Source organism: Lactuca sativa, chromosome 3 (assembly GCF_002870075.4).
Source record: "Lactuca sativa cultivar Salinas chromosome 3, Lsat_Salinas_v11, whole genome shotgun sequence".
In the NCBI taxonomy this organism is placed as follows: Eukaryota; Viridiplantae; Streptophyta; class Magnoliopsida; order Asterales; family Asteraceae; genus Lactuca; species Lactuca sativa.
This window is the reverse complement of record NC_056625.2, coordinates 62,471,965-62,477,964: the sequence shown is the minus strand read 5'-3', so window position 1 is coordinate 62,477,964 and position 6,000 is coordinate 62,471,965. Positions and strand designations below refer to the sequence as shown.

General features: G+C 40.1%; 1 long non-coding RNA gene across 1 annotated transcript; it reads left to right on the top strand.

Annotated features, from left to right (window-relative positions):
- The first annotated feature begins 730 nt into the window (after positions 1-730).
- LOC128133021 (uncharacterized) lies at positions 731-2,690 on the top strand. The gene is made up of 2 exons (XR_008231218.1): positions 731-2,364; positions 2,457-2,690. It is a non-coding gene; the product is annotated as an uncharacterized LOC128133021 (long non-coding RNA).
- Positions 2,691-6,000: the final 3,310 nt, after the last annotated feature.

Below are 6,000 nucleotides of genomic sequence, written 5' to 3'. Positions count from 1 at the left end.
ATCAGTGGTATCAGAGCCTAGCTTGGTTTCTATTAAATTGTTGCTTAAGTGGTTGAAACTTAATTGCAAAATTCGATTTTTGTGTTTCTGAGTCATGGACTCAGCGAGTTCCATAGTGGACTCGGCGAGTTGGCCTGACTCGGCGAGTCCCTTGGTGCCCTCGGCGAGTCCAAGCGTTGAGAATGACCAGATTCGGGATTTCTTCATTATTATCTTATGGAAACTTACCTTAATCATATTAGATCAACCCTAATCCGATTTTTTGATATATATGAATATAATCTTGATCTAATTAAAGATATTTATCAAATAATAAAATATTTAATTTCCTTATATGATAATTAATTAATTATTTTGATTAATTTGGTAATTATCTTGCATGAAATCTTGAATAAATCAAATATAGATAATTAGGAAATTAATTGTTAATTGAAATTATTTGTTATTTGATCCTCCATGTTTTAAATGTTTTAAAACTTGTCCTCAAGTTTTGAAATTTATATTTTGTGATTAAAAGTTTTAATTTAGACAATTTAAATTTCAAACCCTAGATTTTAAAAGGTTTAAAATACAACCCTATACTAATGTAATATTACAAGAATAACACACACACACACACACACACACACACATATATATATATATATATATATATATATATATATATATATATATATATATGTATAACTAAAATGCTAGTCTTACCGTTAGTAGGCCTCATTCACGAAGCCGATCTATAAGGTGGGTATAAGGTTGCGGCCTATAAAATGGCGCTTAATGAGTGTACACTCACACCCACCGCTTGCTTGATCGGTGGAGGGTCGTTAGCCGAACGGGTAGGATAGGGCAACCTCATCCTCTCATTAAAAGTATAATATGAAATACAAAGTAACTACACATTTTTAAAATTTCTCAATCTTAGTTACTTTAGGAAAAGTGAATTGATGCAATCCCATGAAATTACACTTTGCACCCTTGCTGAGAAGTTAGTGGAGCGTGTGTGGTTTACCGGCACACTAATTGGTTCTAAGCAAAGGTGGCAAAAGGTGATTCATTGTTTATCATAGTTCGATGGAGCGTGTGTGGTTTACCGGCACATCGAATAGGTGATCGTTACAATGAAGGCACCATGTGAATTTGCATGGTAATTCACACCCGCTTTGTGATCATCGGTAACCCAGTCACAAACAAGAGGGGCATATCGAGATTTAAACATGCCATTGAATAGTTTCAATGAATCTCATCCGAACCTAGGAATTCTCAATACATTTAGGACTAATAGTTAAGTTTTTGTGATGGAGAATTAGTGAATCGTCATTCACTTACCTTTAATTTATTTGCATGTTAGATTACGGCATCCCTTTTCTAACATGTAAATGTTATTGTTGGATCCTAGCCCTAATTTTTCTTATTGGGTGATAATTAAGGATTCATATTCTAATCTATCTTTGTCCTTCTTCTTTTTGTAGATGTCGAACACAAAAAACGCTGCTGCTAGTTCTTTCACGTTGGTGAGCCTTTGCCAAAAGGTCACCTTCGATGGAACGAACTTTAGCGAATAGATAAGATACATTTGCACCATTGCTCGCTATGAGGATAAGGAGTATGTCCTCGATGAGAAGCTCGAGAAAATCAACCCTGAAATCACTACTCCGGCTGAAATTACCGCGTTTGAAACTCATGAGCGAGATGCAACAAAGGTACATTGCATCATGATAGCCACCATGAACTCCGAATTCCAAAAGTCCTACGAGGACATGTACCCGTATGAGATGCATCAAGACTTATTGGAGAGATACCACCAGAACGCAAGACAAGAGCGTTATGAGATTTTCACTAACATGATTTCCGCTAAAATGGGTCATGGAGAATCTCTTACCGTGCACATGCAAAAGATGCAAAGGTATGTCGACCGCCTTCGCAAGTTAAATGTTGACTTTGGGGAAGACTTGGCGATCGACATGGTGCTTCACTCTTTGCCTCCGATGTACAATCAATTTAGGATGACCTACCACATGAACAAAGAGGAGGTCACCCTAAGCAAACTCCAAGGTCTATTGAGGGTCGCTGAGAGCAACTTCAAAGACAAGTCTGTTGCACCAACTCCCAATCCACCTGCTGCTCCTGTCTTGGCTATTGGTCAAGGAAAGGGAAAGAAGAGGAAGGCTTCGTCTAAGAACTATCGCAAGGTTAAAGCCTGAGATGGTGCCTCTTCTAGTGGGACCAAAGTTGATCCCGCTAAGCCCTGCCCTAACCCGAAGGAGGAAGAGTGCCACCACTGCCACAAGATAGGATATTGGAAGAGAAGCTGCCCAGAGTACCTGCAAGCAATCAAAGAAGGAAAGATCAAGCCGTCTTTCGCAGGTATATACACAATTAAATCTAACGATTCTAATCATGCTATTTCTTGGGTTCTTGATACCGGTTGTGGTTACCACATTTGTTCTAATGTGCAGGGACTAAGAAGAAGTAGGGATGTGGAGCAAGGAAGGATCAATCTAATCATGGGGAACAGAAGGTCGTCGCCTGTGACCAAGATTGGAGTGTATTCTTTAGTGCTTAGGAATAAGTTATGTTTAGATTTGAACAATTGTTGCTATTCGCCAGAAATGGCTAGAAACATCATTTCATTTCATGGTTTATGTAGACAAGGTTTTAGATTTTCTTTTAATAATGAGAATGGTTCTATTTTGGCTTATCTAAATGGTGTCTTTTACTTTGAAGCTATACCATGTAATGGAATTTATGAAACTGTTATGATTGTTGATAACTTAGGAAATGATGTTTTGAATATAGATTCTTCCAATAGTATGGATAAAGTATCCTTGTGGCATTTTCGTCTTGGACATGTCAACAAGAAACGCATAGCCCAACTCCAAAAGGATGGAGTGTTGGAGTCATTCGACCTTAGGGAAGATGACACATGCGAGTCTTGTTTACTTGGAAAGATGACTAAGTCACCCTTCACGAGTACGTGTGAAAGGGGTGAGGGTCTATTGGACTTAATACATACCGATGTATGTGGACCGTTTAGATCAACCACGAAGGATGGGAACCGCTTCTACGTGACTTTTACCGATGATTATAGTAGATATGGGTATATCTATTTAATCAAGCAAAAGTCAGAAACCTTTGAAAAGTTCAAAGAGTTCAAGAATGAATTGGAGAATCAATTGGGCAGGAAAATCAAGATGCTTCGATCCGATCGAGGAGGAGAGTACCTAAGTCTTGAATTCCACGATTATCTCAAGGAGTGTGGAATAGTTTCGCAATTGACGCCTCCTAGGACACCGCAGTTGAATGGTGTGGCAGAAAGGCGTAATCGAACCTTATTGGATATGGTTCCCTCTATGATGAGTCGTGCTTCACTATCAATCTCTTTTTGGGGGTATGCCTTAGAGACTGCCGCCCATATCCTTAACCGAGTCCCTACTAAGAAGGTTACCAAAACACCTCACGAGATATGGACAGGGAAAGCTCCCTCGTTGGCACATATCAAGGTTTGGGGTTGTGAGGCTTTCGTAAGACGAGATACTCACGACAAGCTCGAACCTCGAAATGAGCGATGTATTTTCATCGGCTACCCACAAAAATCCTTTGGATATCTCTTCTATAGACCGAAGGACAATGTTGTCTTTGTTGCGAGGAGAGGAGCTTTCCGAGAGCGAGAACTCATAGGCCAAGGAGACAGTGGGAGGCAAATCGAGCTTGAAGAGATTCAAGAGTCGATAGATGAAGGAACCTCTACCGCTGGCACTCAACCCGAGGAGGAAACTCCGGTTGAATCGATTGACGAGTCGTTACCTCTTAGACGTTCCGATAGAGTTAGAGTTCAACCCCAGTTTTATGGTTTTCATATTACTACCGAGGGGGACACTTATATTAGTGATGGTACACTAATAAATCTTGATGAACCTAATAGCTATAAGGAAGCCATGGCAGTCCCGGAGTCTGCGAAATGGAAAGAGGCAATGGATAGCGAGATCCAATCCATGTATGATAACCAAGTTTGGAATTTGGTTGATAATGTGCCCGGACGTAAGACCGTTGGGTGCAAGTGGATCTTCAAGAAGAAGACCGACGTGGATGGAAACGTACACACATATAAAGAGCGATTGGTTGCGAAGGGCTTTACTCAAACTCCCGGAGTTGACTATGATGAGACCTTCTCACCAGTTGCAAAGATAAAATCTATTAGAGTGATGCTAGCGATTGCCACATTTCATGATTATGAGATTTGGCAAATGGATGTCAAGACCGCTTTCCTTAACGGAAAGTTGGCTGAGGATGTTTACATGGCTCAGCCAAAGGGGTTTGTGGATCCGAAGCATCCGAATAGAGTGTGTAAGCTTGAGAAGTCCATTTATGGACTTAAGCAAGCGTCTCGCAGATGGAATCTTTGCTTCGATGAGAAAGTCAAAGAGTTTGGATTTGTACGAAGCGAAGATGAATCATGTGTATATGTCAAAGCCAGTGGGAGTATAGTTAGCTTCCTCGTTCTAGATGTCGATGACATATTACTCATAGGAAACGACATCCCGAATCTGCAGGAAGGTAAGTCCTGGCTCGGGAAGTGCTTCGCTATGAAGGACCTCAGAGAGGCTTCTTACATTTTGGGAATAAGGATAGTAAGAGAAAGAAGTAAGAGACTAATAGGACTTAGTCAGAACACTTACTTAGAGAAGGTACTAAAACGTTTTAGTATGGAAAACTCAAAGAAGGGAGAATTACCGATACAAAGTAATGCCAAGTTGAGTAAGACTTAAAGTCCGAGTACCGAAGCTGAAATAGCTGAAATGAGCCGAGTACCATATGCTTCCGCAGTTGGCTCAATCATGTACGCTATGACTTGTACTCGCTCTGATGTAGCCTTTGCCTTGAGCATGGTTAGCAGATATCAAGGGAATCCTAGCAGAGCCCATTGGATTGCGGTGAAGAATATCCTTAAGTACCTTCGGAGGACGAAGGAATGGTTCTTAGTCCTCGGAGGGAGTGATGACTTGAAGGTGCGAGGGTATAGTGACGCCAACTTTCAGACCGACAGGGACAACTACCGTTCGCAGTCGGGCTGGGTCTTTACCCTGAATGGAGGAGCAGTGACTTGGAAAAGTTCCAAGCAGGAAACCGTAGCTGATTCAACGTGTGAATCAGAGTACATTGCAGCGAGCGAAGCGTCGAAAGAGGCAATATGGCTGAAGAACTTCATCGGTGATCTTGGAGAAGTACCTGCCATAAAGGAGCCCATGAAGATTTTCTGTGATAATGAAGGAGCGGTTGCCTTGACCAAGAAACCGAGGGATCATGGTAGATCACGACATATCGACAGAAAATATCATTTTATTAGACATCGTGTAGAAGAAGGACAACTCGTTGTGAAGAGGATATCATCAGAAGATAACCCAGCAGATCCGCTTACGAAGGGACTGAGTAGGGTTAAGCACTTGCAGCATGCTAGGAGTATTGGGCTGAAGGATGATATTAGCATAGATTGGATAGCATTAGAAACGTGTAATAGATAAATGTAATTGACGTTTGATGATTAAATAAAGGATTTTTATTTATGAGTAAAGTTACTATCTTATGTTAATTGTTTAACTTTTGTTTCTTTTTGCATGTTTTGACTTCCAGAATAATTGAATTTATTAAGAATAATTGAATTATTCAAATTGTCCACAATCGTTCATATGTTGGAAGTAGATATGAATGAAGATTGTCATGAATTGGTATGTAGATTGTCTAAATGGTGTTAGACATAGCAAAGGGTTGCTGCAACAATCATGAGTGCTTATGAACTAGTTTTGAGCATTGGAACAAACCCGCGCTTGCTGGAATCACCTTATGGAATATGATATAAAAGGGTGATCGCAAGACGATAATATCATATAGTCTTAAAACCTAGATATATGGTTTGTTATTTGTTAATTGATTGTACATTGATAATGTGAAAACGCTTCAGTAACTCGGTGTTATAAAACGCATTGTTGTGTATAGTTGGTTAAT